The 15,541-nt window shown below is 38.0% G+C and overlaps 1 protein-coding gene and 1 pseudogene across 1 annotated transcript in view; one reads left to right on the forward strand and one right to left on the reverse strand.

Moving 5' to 3' along the window:
* Window positions 1-15,541, reverse strand: part of RIMS2 (regulating synaptic membrane exocytosis 2) — a 613,799-nt gene that overhangs the window by 552,014 nt on the left and 46,244 nt on the right.
* On the forward strand, window positions 5,408-6,846 carry LOC102165294 (annotated as a pseudogene).

Consider the following 15,541-nt stretch of genomic DNA (forward strand, 5'->3'; position numbering starts at 1 on the left):
ACATACACAAAAGGAAAGCAGCTTTATTCCATATACCCAGATGATAAAAAGCTAAAGATAACTCAATAGGGCGATAATATGTTTTCTTAGAATCTTTGCCAAATATTCTAATGAATAACCTGTTTCTATTAGTGTCCTTTAACTGTATTTTCAGGGAACCTCAAGCAGACTGGTGTGGGTAAGGTGGGAAAAAGGAAATAATGCAGACGAGACTGTAAAGGTAAATTAATCAGATGATCATGGACTTCGTATATTAAGGAATTCAAATTTTATTCTGTTGAAAATAGGGATCCATGATGTTTTTAAGAAGATACCTGACATTCACTTATTCATTTAGTAGATAATTACAGAGCATCTACTATATGCCAGGGACTATATTAGAACATGAGAGTTGCTTTTGTGAGACTTATAATACAGTGATCACATCTATGCTCTTTAAAGATAACACTGATGAAAATAAGAATGCATAAGAAAATGGACGAGAAGAGATACAGATAGATAAGAAAAAGAAAAATTAGAAGTAGACAAACTAGTCACTAGGATAGTATGAGAATAGTCAAAAATGACTCTAAAATGTCTATTTTGAGTAACTGGTTTCAGATATCCAAAAAAAGCAACAGGTTTTATCAACAGATACAATGGACTTTTTTTTTTTTTTTTTTTTTTTTTTTTTTTTTCATTTTTGGCCACCTGGTAGCATATGGAGTTCCCAGGCCAGAGATCAGGTCAAAGCTACAGTCACAACCTAAGTCACAGCTGAAGCTTTTTAACCCACTGTTGGGGACTGAAACTGCATCCCAGAGCTCCCAAGAGGCTGCTAATCCTGTTGCACCACATTGCACCATCACAGCAGGAACTCCATTATGGACTTGACTTTTTTTTTTTTTTTTTTTTTGCTTTTTTAGGGCCACACCAGTGGTATACAGAAGTTCCCAGGCTAGGGGTCTAATCAGAGTTACAGATGCTGGCCTTTGCCATAGCTACAGCAACACAGTGTTCAAGCCACGTCTGTGACCTATATCACACACAGCTCTCAGCAATGCCGGATCCTTACCCCACTGAGCAAGGCCAGGGATCAAACCCACATCCTTACGGATCCTACTTTCCTACTTGTGTTCATTACTGCTGAGCCTTGATAGGAACTCCTGGACTTGAATATAAAATTCTGAATCTAAGTTCTTCCTACTAGAAGGTAAACTCCATTAAAGTTCCAACCACTAAACCCAGGATTTTAGAACAGTGTCTGGCCTTCAGTAGGTGCTCATTAAATTTGGTGGGTTTTTTTTGGGGGGGGTCTTTCTAGGGCCGCACCCGCGGCATATAGAGGTTCCCAGGCTAGGGGTCAAATTGGAGCTGTAGCTGCCGGCCTACACCACAGCCACAGCAATGCCAGATCCTTAACCCACTGAACGAGGCCAGAGATTGAACTCACATACTCATGGTTCCTAGTTGGATTCATTTCTGCTGCATCATGATGGGAACTCCTAAATGCATAATTTTTTAAACAAAGTATCTTTAAGATTTATAGGTAGAAATGCTCATTCAATAATGAATTTATTGATAACTATTATGTGACAGGTACTGTGTTAACAATAAAGAAAACACAATTCCTTGCCCTCAAAGAACTCATACTTTGCTGGAATATTCATAACATTTTCCACCTCTGAACATATTTTAATTCTCTTGCCAAAATATTTTATTGGAAAAAAATGTTCAAAGCAGTAAAGCATGAGAGAATGAATGGAGTATGAAAGAATTTTTCATAAAAAGACTTGATATGCATGTATATTTACTAAACTCATTAAAGAACTAAAATTCTTTATCAGGGATAGATAAGTAATAAGAAAAACAAAATATAATTGGTAATTTTTAAAATCTTGAACTCTATTTTTTCAAAATTGGTCTTTTCTTACAAAATTCCATTCTATAAATATTTTAAATAAGATGAAGGAATATATGCCATTGAAAGACAGGAAAATAAAACCTTATTTTGTTGTTAGGGTTAGAATTTAAGAGTTTCAACAACAGTTATTATTCACTCCTGGGCATCTACCCAGAAAAAACCATGACTCGAAAAAACACATGTACTCCAATGTTCATTGCAGCACTATATGCAATAGCCAAGACATGGAAACACCCTAAATGTCCATTGACAGAGGAGTGGATAAAGAAGATGTGGTACATATACACATTGGAATATTACTCAGGCATCAAAAGGAAAAAAAGAACAGCATCTGCAGCAACATGGGTTGACCTAGAAATTATCATGCTAAGTGAAGTCAGTCAGACAGTGATACACCATCAAATGCTATCACTGACATTGGAATCTGAAAAAAGGACACAATGAACTTCTTTGCAGAACAGATGCTGACTCACAGACACTGAAAAACTATGGTCTCCAAAGGAGACAGTTTGGGGGGTGGGGGGATATGCTGGGGGTGTGGGATGGAAATGTTATAAAATTTGGTTATGATGATTGCTGTATAACTATAAATGTAATAAAATTCATTTAGTAAATTAAAAAAGGAAAAAAGCATTAGTTATTAAGTAATACGTAAAACATTCACAAACTTCAGTACTTCGAACTACTGTTAGCAAGAAATATTTGGGACAAAACTTTTCACTAAGTGTGGCACACAGGTTATGTTATAACAGTGGGACTGAAGGAGTTCCCTTTGTGGCTCAGCAATAATGAAACTGACCAGTATTCTGGAGGACATGGATTCGATTCCTGGCCCTGCTCAGTGGGTTTAGATTCCAACATTGCTGTGAGCTGTGGTGTAGGTCACAGATGTGGCTCAGATCCCATGTTCTGTGGCTGTGGTGTAGGCCCGGCAACTGTAGCTCTGATTGGACCCCTAGCCTGTGAACTTCCATATGCTGTACATGTTGCCCTAAAAAGCAAAACAAACAAACAAACAAAAACAGTGGGACTGAAAACCAATCTAATAGTTTAGATAAGAGGTCTAGAAATAAAGCTATAAATAGCAAAATAGTATAGAAGCATACTATAAAATGAGGGAATGGGTAGGGATTTAAAGCAACATAAAGAAGGGTAACCTAATTCAGTCAATAAGGATCTATGAAAATTTTCCTTCATAGAGAAAATGATATTTGAGAAGAATCTTAAGAATTTAATAGATTAAAACTAATTGCAAGATACAAAACCAACATGCAAAATCAACTGTATTTATATATAATAGCTCTGAGCATTCTGAATATGAAACTAAGAAAAAAACTGTACGTAAAAATACCATCAAAAAGACTAAAATACTTAGGTATAAATTTGAAAAAAGCATAAGATTTGTACAGAGAAAACTACAAATCATTGTTGAGAGGAATTAAAGATTTAAATAAACAGAAAGACATCTCATGTCCATCAATCAGAAGACTTCATATGATTAAGATGGCAATGCTCCCTAAACTGGACCACAGATTCAACACAATCATTATAAAAATATAAGTTGGCTTTTTGCAGATATTGACAAGCTGATCCTAGTATTTGAATGAAAATTCAAAGGACACAGAGTAACCAGAATCATGTTTTAAAAGATGACCAAGTTTATTCACTTCCCAATTTCAAAAGATACTACAAAGTTATAGTAATCACAACAGTGTGACACTTACACAGGGAAAGACATATACATTAACAGAATAAAGCTGCAATTCCAGTAAAGCCATTATAGCAACGTTGAACTGATTATCAACAAGGGTGTCCAAACAATGAACTTTTTTTTTCAACAAGGGTATCCAAACAATTCAATAGTAATCAAAAAGTCTTTTCAACAAAGAGTGCTAGAAAAACTGTACATCCACATGAAAGAGAATGAAGTTAGACATCTGCCTCACATAACACATAATTAACTCAAAGTTGGTCAAAGGCCTAAATGTCAGAGCTAAAACAATATAACTCAGAAAAAAACAGATATAAAATTTTACACCCTTGGGTTAGGCAGTGTTTCATGGATATGACACTAAAGCATAAGCTTTATTGCTTAAGAAATTGGTGTCTTTTTTAAGAAAAAAATAAATTGAGCTACATCAAAATTTAAAACTTTTCTGCATCAGTGAACACCATCATGAAAAGTGAATAAACAATCCACAGAATGAGAGAAAATATTTACAAATCACAAATCCAATCTGATACCTGTATACAAAATATATAACTAGTAAAACTCAATAATATAAAGGCAACTCAATCTAAAAGTAGGCAAAGACATCTATAAAGAAGATTTTTTTAAATGGCCAATAAGTACATGAAAAGATACTAAACATCACTGGTCATTAAGGAAGTCAAAACCACAATAAGATACTGCTTCATACCCACTAGGATGGATATAATCAAAATGAGAGATTACAACAGGTGTTGTGAAGAATGGGGAAAAATTAGGACCCTCAGACATTACTCTGGAAAACAGTTTCCCAAAAAGTTAAAAATAGAGTAACCATATGACTCAGTAATTCCACTCTTAGATATATACCCAAGGGAAATGGAAATATACATCCACTCAAAAAAATTGTACACAAATGTCCACAGCAGTACTATTTGTAACAGCCAAAAGTGGAAACAATACAAATGTCCATCAACTGATTAATGAGTATACCAAGCAAGACTTCAGATTTGAAGGATGGAAAAACAGTTTTATAGTCAAGCAAAGAGTTCAGCATCAACAAATGACTTTAACAAGAAATGTTAGAGACTTCCCTAAGCAGAAAAGGCTACAGTAAGAAATATGAAAATTACAAAAGGAAAAATTCCATTGGTAAACACAAACATACAGTAGAGGTAGTAGATCAAACACTTATAAGGCTAATAGGAAGATTAAAAAACAAAAGTAGTAAGATAATCTTTATCCACAGTAAGTAGTTAAGGGATACACAAAACAAAAACAAAACCTGTAAAATACGACTTCAAAAACATTAAATGTCAAGGAAGAGGGCAGAGGATAGGTGGGAAGTAAAAATGCACAGCTGTTAAGAATGCATTCAAGGGAAAATCATCCTATTTACGATCACATCAAAAAGAATAAAATACCTAGGAATAAAACTAAAGAGACATAAGAACTGTACTCTGAAAACTATAAGATGCTGATGAAAGAATCCACAAATGACAAAAACATATGGAAAGATACACCATGCTCTTGGATTACAAGAACGAATACTGTCAAAATGACTGTATTACCAAACACAATCTACAGAATCAATCCAATACCTATCAAATTACCAACAACAACTGAACAAGAACAAAATATTTTAAAATTTGAATGGAAACACAAGAGACCCCAAATAGCCAAAGCAATATTGAAAAAAAAAAAATGCAACTGGAGGAATCAGGCTCCCTGACTTCAGGCTATACTACAAAATTACAGTTATCAAAACAGTAGTATAATACTGGCACAAAAACAGAAATATAGATCAATGGACAGGATAGAAAGCCCAGAAATAAACACAAGCACCTAAGGTCAACTAATCTATGACAAAGGAAACAAGAATATACAGTGGAAGAAAGACAGTCTCTTCAATAAGCAGTGCTGAGCTGGCTGGTCCCATGTTACTGAGTGGAGCTCCTCTGGCTGGCTCCAGCCCCTGGCTGTGGGCACAGGGGAAGGCAGGGGGCGGCCAGAGGAGATTACGCAAGGATGCTGGGGGTGCAGGAGCCAGCCCAAGAAAGGATGGTAGCAGCCAGAGTGGCCAAGTGGCTTCCAGAGCACCTAGGCTTCTGCGGGCACAAGGGAAGTCAGCTTCCCCCCACCCCCACCCCCGAGCCAGACTACCGACCCCGAACCCTCCCCAGCCACGCCCCCACCCCTGCACCACCCCTGGACACCTTGGCCGTCTACCACCTGCAAAGGAAGCATGACTTTGGAAAACCCTATTCCGGGGGGCCTTCCAGCTCTGCTACTCTAGCCACCCCTAATGTCCCCAGACCCAGGCCGCCTCCACACCATGGCTCGCCCTCACATCGACTTATTCAGGTCGAGACCCCTGCCCCCCCCAACGCCCCCTCCTGAGGAACAGATATCTGGACCTCCCGCCCGCAGTGACCGGTTGGCAATCCTGGAAGACCATGTGGACCGGTTCAGGAGACTGGTGAAGGCCCAGCAAGAGCTTCAGGAGCCCCAGTGAAGCTCCCTTAAAATGACCGCCACATGGAGCCCTTATAAGGCCCAAAAGATGATAGCTGAGATCCGGGTCTCCAAGGAGGCAGCAGCTCAGCCCGTGACTCTGTATGACACACTCTATGAGCCAGAGAAGAGGGCCACCTCAGAGGGTGGCCCCAGGAGTCTCACCTGACTGAGGAGGACTAGAGGCCCCCCGGGGAGTATGACCAGCCCTGGGAATGGAAGAAGGAGCAGATTTCCAAAGCCTTTGCTGCTCAGTTTGAAGGATGTGAGAAGAGCTGCCTGTCACCTGGCCAGAAGGAGAAGGGCCAGCTCCCTCCCTGGCTTTCTGCAGGGAACTCCAAGTCAGCCAAGTCCCTAAGCACAGAGCCCAGCAGCCCCCTGGGGGAGTGGAGAGACCAGCACTGACTCTGGAAAACCAACTGGTACCATGGGGCCATAAGTCAAACAGATGCCAAGAACTTGCTCCAGTTGTGCAAGGAAGCCAGCTACCTGGTGCGCAACAGTGAGACCAGCAAGAATGTCCCTCAGGAGCAGTCAGGGTTTCAAGTACAAGAAGCTGTCCCGGACCAAGGAACACAACAGCCCGCCTTTCATCAGCATCCCTGAAATCGTGCACCACTATGCCAGCCACAAGTTGTCCATTAAAGTGCCAAGCACATGTCCCTGTGACCATCTGGACTCTGAAGGTGTGAGGCCTGCAACTGTGACAGATATGGACTCAGCCCTGTGCTCATCCCCTGCCTAAGGGGCTGTGGCCCTTTTTCGGACCCAAGATCTCTCATACCTTTCTTCCCTCCCACCCTTGGAATACTGGAAGCTGGAGATTCCTTAATTTATTCTAAAGGGGAAGGGCTATAGGGGCTTTGAAGGAAGAGGTGGTCTGGAGCTGAGGATAAAGGAATCCCTGGGGAGAAAGGATAGCCCTTGGAAGAAGGGTACTTCAGAATCTGCTGGTCTCCTGAGGAGTTTAAGATTAGAGCTCCCAGCTCCTTTCAGCCCCTAGGGTAGAGGTGGCAATCTCCTCCACCTCCTCTGCTCTATCCCACCACTCTCTTCCCCCTGGGATGGAGGTGTGGATACAGGGTGGAGCTGAACACGGCCCTGCAGGGCACCCTGACCATCTCTCTCTGCCTCTGCCCCCAAACCAGAGTCTGGTACGGGCTTTGAGAAGGTATACCCCAGGGATGGAGATGGCACTGTGAGTGGGGAAGAAGGGGAAGGGCTCAGCTGGAGGGAACTTGTGCAGGCCCCAGGCTGACCCGGCTCCATGCCAGAGGCAGTAAATAAACCCAGTCCTGCCAGGAAAAATAAATAAATAAATAAACTGGATATTACATGTAAAAGAATGAAATTAGAACACTCTAACACTGTACACAAAAATAAACTCAAATTAAGGCCAGAAACTATAAAACTCCTAGAGGTAAACATAGACAGAACGCTCTTTAACATAAATCAAGCCAACATCTTTAGAATAATGAAAATATTCTAGAATAATGACAATAAAAGCAAAAATAAACCAATGGGACCTAATTAAACTCAAAAGCTTTTGCACATCAAAGAAAACCATTTAAAAAATGAAAAGACAACCCACAGGATGGAAGAAAATCTTGGCAAATGATGCAAAAGACAAGGGCTTAATCACCAAAATACATAAACAATTCTTACAACTCAACAACAACAACAACAACAACAAAAAAAACCCAATCAAAAAATGCGCAAAAGACCTAAATAGACATTTCACCAAAGAATACATATCTTTGGCCAGTAGGCACATGAATAAAATGCTCAAATTCACTAATTATTAGAGAAACACAAATCAAAACTCCAATGAGATACCACCTCACAATGGTCAGAATGTGCATCATTAACAAGTCAACAAATAACAAATGCTAGAGACAGTGTGGAGAAAAGGGAACCCTCCTTCACTGTTGGTAGGAATGTAAAGTGGTACAACCACTGTAGAAAACAGTATGAAGGTTCCTCAGAAAACTAAATATAAAACTACCATATGATCCAGAAATCCAACTCCTGGGCATATATCCAGACAAAACTTATATTCAAAAAGATACATGCACCCTATGTTCACTGCAGCACTATTCACAATAGCCAAGACACGGAAAAAACCTAAGTGTCCATCAACAGATGAAAGTATTAAAAAGATGTAGTGGAATACATCTTTTTAATCCTTTCAAGGTTTAAAAGGTTGTTATAAAAATATATAATGGAATACTACTCAGCCATAAAAAAGGACAAAATAATGCCATAGGCAGCAACACAGATGCAACTAGAGAGTCTCACACTAAGTGAAGTAAGTCAGAAAGAGAAAGACAAATACCATATGATATCACTTATATGTGGAATCTAAAATACAGCACAAATGATCCTATCTACAAAACAGAAACAGATTACAGACATGGAGAGCAGACTTGCGGTTGCCAGGGGAGAGGCAGGAGGAAATGGGATGGATGGGGAGTTAGGGGTTGGTAGATGCAAATTATTACATTTAGCATGGATAAGCAATGGGGTCCTACTGTACAGCAGAGGGAGCTATGTCCAATCTCTTGGGGTAGAACATGATGAAAGACAGTATGAGAAAAAGAATGTGCATATATGTATGAATGGGTCACTAGCTGCACAGCAGAAATTGACACAACACTGTAAATCAACAAAACTCTAATTTCAAAAAAAGAATGCATTCAAACTTAAGAGATCATCAATTTAAAATAACCATATACATAAAGGTTGTTATACATGAACCACAAGGCTCACATGTACACCAAAAATACACTAAAAATCTCTCTCTCACACACACACACACACACACACACACACACACACACACAGAAATGGGTCCAAGCATAAAATTTAAGGTAGTCATTGGGAGTTCCCTCATGTTGCAGTGGGCTAAGAATCTGGTGCTGGCACTGCTGTAGCTCTGGTCACTACTGTCATGTAGGTTCAACCCCTGGCCCAGGAAATTCTGCATGTCCCGGGTGCAGCAAAACAACAAAAACAAAAGTAAATAAAATTCAGAAAAGGTTGTTAACTAATAATAACAGTAACAACAATAATAATATAGTCATCAAATCACAAGGGAAAAGAGCAAAAGAAGAAGGAATAAAAAAGAACTAAAAAACAACCAGTAACAATAATAATGACAGTAAGTACATACCCATCAATAATTACTTTAAACGAAAATGGGCTAAATGCTTTAATCAAAAGACAGAGTGGCTGAATGGATTAAAAAGAACCATGAAAAATGCTTCTTACAAAAAGCTTCCTTCAGATCTAAAGACACATATAGACTAAAAGTGAAAGGACAGAAAAGGTATTCTATGTAAATGGAAATGAAAATAAAAATTGAAGTGGCTATATATGTGGAACATATATATATATATATATATATATATATATATATATATATAATAGTAAAATAGAATCTAAAACAAAGACTGTAACAAGAGACAAGAACATTACATAATCTAAAAATAAGATATAACAGCTGTAAAAATAGTCAACCAATATAGGAATACTTAATATCATAAAACAAATATTGACAAACATAAAGGACTATACCAACAGATACAAAGGTAGTAGGGGACTTGAACACCCCACCTACATCAACGGAAAAATCATCTAGGCAGAAAAATCACTAAGGAAACACAGGTCTTAAAAGACACATTAGTTTAGATGTACTTATTAGATATACACAGAACATATCATCCAAAAGCACCAGAACACACATTCATTTCAATTGCACATGGAACTTTCTCAAGAACAGATTAAATGGTAGGTCACAAAATAAATGTCAATGAATTTAAGATGACTGAAAGTATATCAAGCATTTTGTCTGATTACAGTGCTATGAGACTGGAAATCAACTACAAGAGAAAAAAAAAAAACTGGAAAAAAAACCTTCACAAATATGTGGAGGCTAAAGAATATTCTAATAGGGAGTTCCTGATATGGATCAGTGGAAACGAACCCAACTAGTATCCAAGAGGATGCAGGTTCAATCCCTGGCCTCATTCAGTGGGTTAGGGATCCAGCGTTGCCATGAGCTGTGGTGTAGACTCCACACACAAGGCTCGGAGCCTGCATTCATGTGGCTGTGGTGTGGGCCAGCAGCTGTGGCTCCAATCTGACCCCTAGCCTGGGAATTTTCATACGCTGCCGGTGCAACCCTAAAAAACACCCCCCCCAAAAAAGCAATACGCTAATAAACAACCAACCAATATTTGGTCACAGAAACCAAATATTATCTGGGGGCAAATGAAAAACGGAAATGCAATGAATCAAAATCTTTGGAACAGGAGTTCCTATCATGGCTCAGTGGAAACAAATCTGCCTAGTATCCATGAGGACACAGGTTAGATCCCCAGCCTTGTTCAGTGGGTTAAGGACCCAGTGTTGCCATGAGCTGTGGTGTAGGTCACAGACACAGATCACATCTGGCATTGCTGTGGCTGTGGTGTAGGCCAGTGGCTGTAGCTCCATTTCAACCCCTAGCTTGGAACCTCCATACGCCATGGGTGTGGCCCTAAAAAAAAAAAAAAATCTTTGGAACATGGTCAAAGCAGTTCCAAGAGGAAAGTTCACAGCATTACAAGCATACCTCAGGAAATGAGGAAAATCTCAAATAAACAATTTAACCTTACACCTAAAGGAACTAGAAAAGGAAAAGTTAACAAAATGAAATGCTACCAGAAGGAAAGAAAGATAATAAAGATTAGAGAAATAAATGGAATGGAAACTTACAAAACAATAGAAAATATCAACAAAACTAAGTTGATTCTTTGAAAAGATAAACAAAATCAATAAACATTTAGCCTGGGAGTTTCCGATGTGGCTCAGCGGTAACAAACTCAACTAGTTAAGGATGAAGGTTAAATCCCTGGCATCACTCAGTGGGTTAAGGATCCAGCATTGCCATGAGCTGTGGTGTAGGTCAAAGATGTGGTTCAGATCCTGCATTGCTGTGGCTGTGGCATAGGCCAGAGGCTACAGTTCTGATTCGACCCCTAGCCTGGGGACTTCCATATGCTTTGGGTGTGGCCCCAGAAAGAAAGAAAGAAAGAAAGAAAGAGAAAAATACATACCAATATCACTGATAAACATAAATACAAAAGTCCTCAGAGTTCCCGCTGTGGTGCAATGGGATTGGTGGTGTCTGGGGAGCAATGGGACACAGGGTCAACCCCTGGGCTGGCACAGTGGATTAAGGATCCAGCCCTGCTGCAGCTGTGGCTTAGGTCCCAAAAGTGGCTCAGTTCTGATTCCTGGCCCAGGAACTACATATGCTACAGGGTGGCCAAAAAAATGGAAAAATTAAATTAAATTCAAAATCCTCAACAAAATACTAGAAAACCTAATTCAACAACACAAAAAAAGTACTGTATATCATGATTAAGCACAATTTATCCCAGGGATGGAACAATGGTTCCATATCCACAAATCACAAATATGTGACATACCCACCACAATAACAAATTAAAGAATAAAAGAGTAAAAATCATATGATCATCTCAATAGATGCAAAAAAACCTTTGACAAAATTCAACATCCATTTACTATAAAAATCTTTCAACAAAGTGGGTATAGACAGAACATACCTCAACGTAATAAAGGTCATATAGGAAAAACCTACAGCCGACATCATATGCAATAGTAACAAGCTGAAAGCATTTTACTCTTAGATTATGAGCAAGGACACCCATTCTCACCACTTTTATTCAACATGGTATTGGAAGTCCCAGCCACTGCAATCAGACAAGAAAAAGAAATAAAATAATCCAAATTATGGGAGTTCCATCACAGCTCAGTGGGCTATGAACGCAACAGTATCCATGAGTACACAGGTTCAATCCCTGGCCTTGCTCAGTGGGTTAAGGATCTACTATTGCCATGACCTGTGGTGTAGGTCACAGATGTGGCTCGGACCCTGTGTTGCTGTGGCTGTGGCATAGGCCTGCAGCTGCAGCTCTGCTTCGAACCCTAGCCTGGGAACTTCCATATATGCCACAGGTGTGACCCTGAAAAGCAAAAAGAAAAAAAGGAATCCAAATTAGAAAGGAAGAAATAAAATTGCCACTATTTACAGATGGCATGATACCACATATAGAAAATCTTAAAAATGCAAAAAAAAAAAAAAAAAAAAGATTATTAAAACTCATCAATAAATTCAGTGACATTGCAGGAAACAAAATTAATATACAGAAATTTGTTTGCACTTCTATACACTAAAAACAATCAGAAAGAGAAATTAAGAAAACAATCCCATTTACAATTGTATCAAAAAGAATAAATATCTAGGAATAAGTCTAACCAAGGACTTCTGTACTTGGAAAACCATAAGAAACTTTCACACTGATAAAAGAAACTGAAGATAACACAACAAATGTAAAGATATATTTACGGATTGGAAAATTAATATTGCTTAAATGATCATCTTACCCAAGGCCATCCAGAGATTCAATGTAATACCAATGACATTTTTTTACAGAATTAGAACAAATAATTCTAAAATTTGTCCAGAAACAAACAAAAACCTCCAAATAGCCAAGATAATGTTGAGAAAGAAGAACAATGCTGGAGGTATCAAACTCCCAAACTTGAGGTATACTACAAAGCTACAATAATCAAAACAGTGTAGTACTGGCATAAAAATAGATACATGGAACAACAGACATAAGAGCAGATTAGAGAGCCTAGAAATAAATCCACACTTGTATGGCCAATTCACCCCATACACTTATTGCCTCTTCAATAAGTGGTGTTGGAAAAACTGGGAAGCAATATGCAAAAGAATCAACCTGAAGTATTTCTTCTCACCATATACCAAAAAAGCTCCATACAGATTTTAGACTTAAATGTAGACCTGAAACCATAAAACTTTTAGAACAAAACATAGACAGTGTGATCTTTGAGACTGGTATTAGCAATGTTTTTTGGATAGGTCTTCTCAGGAAAGTTACACAAAAGCAAAATTAAAAACAAATAGATCTACATCACACTGAAAAGTTTTTGCACAGCCAAGAAAACTACCAGCAAAACAAAAAGGCAGCCTAGTGAATGGGAGAAGCTATTTGAAAACAATATACCCCTAAAATGCATACAATTCAACATCATAAAACATACAACCTGATTAAAAATAAGTATAGGACATGAATAGACATTTTCCCAAAGACATACAGATAGCCGACAGACACATGAAAAGAGGCCCAACATCACTGATTATCAGGGAAATGCCAATCAAAACCACAATGAGACAGCAATTCATATCTGCCAGAATGGCAATTATCAAAAAGAAAACAAATAACCATTGTAGAGGATGTGCAGAAAAGGAAACCCTAGTTCACTCTTGGTGGGAATCTAAATTGGTGTATCCATTAATGAAACAGTATGATGGTTCCTCAAAAAAATAAAAACGGAATTACTATATGACCCAGTAATTCCACTTCTGGCTATTTTTTGAAAAAAATCACACATTTTGCTATATGCATCCCTATACTCACTGCAGCATTACTTACAGTAGCCAACATATGGAAGCAATCTAAATGCCCATTGACAGATAAATGGATAAAAACACAGTATGTATCTAAAATGGAATATTACTCCACCATAAAAAGAGTGAAATCTTGCCATGTGTGCCAACACAGATGGACCTAGACAGAACTAGGCTAAGTGAAATAAATTAGAGAAAGATAAATACCACATTATTTCACTTAAAAGTGGAAAATAAAAATCAAAACAAAAGAACAAACATAACAGAAAAAGACTCATAGATGATGAGATAAAATTGGAGGTGCCAAAGAAGAGAGAGGGGTGGAAGGGAGGAATGAAATAGGTGAGGAAGATTAAGAGGTACAAACTTCCAGTTACTAAATAAATAAGTCACAAGGTTGTAAGGTACAGTATAGGAAGTATAGTCAATAATATTAAAATAATTTTGTATGGTGACAAAAAGTAACTAGACTTATGGTGATCATTTTGTAGTATATAAAAATATTGAATCACTTTATTGTACACATGAAATTCATATAATACTGTAAGTCAATTATACTTCAATTTTTTAATATGAATAATTAACTGATTAATGGATAAATAAAACAGTATATTCATTCATTGGCTGGACTATTACTTTGTCACTTTAAAAAATGAAATAATATAAATGTTATGACATGGATGTACAATGAAGACCATAAGCTAAATAAAAGAAGTCAAACACAAAAGATTTCACCTTGAATGATTCAATTTATATAAAATACCCAAAATAGGCAAATCCAAAGAGCAGATTAGTGGCAGCCAAATTACAGGCTAGGGGAGAGGATGATGGGGAGTGACTTTAATAGGTACAGGGTTTCCTTTTTAGGTGGTGAAAATGTTCTGGAACTAGACAGTTGTTAACAGTTATACAACATTGTGAATGTACTGTATTCCACTGAATTTTATACTTTAAAATGATTGATAGATTTTATGTTGTTTCACCTCAATTAAAAAAAAAAGGAAGGATATACTGATACATGTAACAGTATGGGTGATCCTTGAAAATATTATACTACATGAAAGAAACCAGTCATGTAGTTCTCTTTGTGGCTCAGTGGGTTAAGAACTCAAATAGTATCCATGAGGATGTGGGTTCAATCTCTGGCCTCACTCAGTGGGTTAAGGATCCAGCGTTGCCACAAGCTGCAGGGTAGGTCACAGATATTGCTTGGATCTGGCATTGCTATGGCTGTGGCATCGGCCAGCAGTTGCAGCTCCAATTCAACCCCGGGCCAGGGAACTTCCATATGCAATAGGAGCAGCCCTAAAAAGAAAAAAAGGAAAAAGAAACTAGTCACAAAGACAATATATTATATGATCCTATTTATATTAAATATTCAGAATAGACAATTCCATAAAGATTAAAAAGTAGATTATAGTTGCTTAAAATGGGGGAAGGGATGAATGAGTGCTAATGGATACAGAAATTTTTTAAAGGGAACAAAAACATTCTAGAATTAGATCACGATGATGGCTCAACCCTGAATGTATACTAAAAAATAATGAATTGTACACTTTGCTTTTGTTTGTTTTTTGGCTGCACCCATGGCATGTGGACGTTGCCTGGCCAGGGAACAAAACCGTGCCACAGCAGTGACAATGCCAGATCCTTAACCCAATGTGCCACAAGGGAACTCTGAGTTACACACTTTGAAAGAGTGATTTGTATGTGTGAATTATATTCCAATGAAGCTGGAAAGAGAAATGAGTAAGAATTAGCCAAGAAAATGAAGGGTTGGTACAACATAGGAATAATTAAAACAACATAAAGAACAAGGATATAGAAAAAGATACAAGGATATAGAAAAATCAGCACTGTTCTTGAACATTTCCTACACTCTTGTTCCAGAGTAATTATCACCTGACCTGTA

Source organism: Sus scrofa, chromosome 4 (genome assembly GCF_000003025.6).
Source record: "Sus scrofa isolate TJ Tabasco breed Duroc chromosome 4, Sscrofa11.1, whole genome shotgun sequence".
NCBI classification, from domain to species: Eukaryota; Metazoa; Chordata; class Mammalia; order Artiodactyla; family Suidae; genus Sus; species Sus scrofa.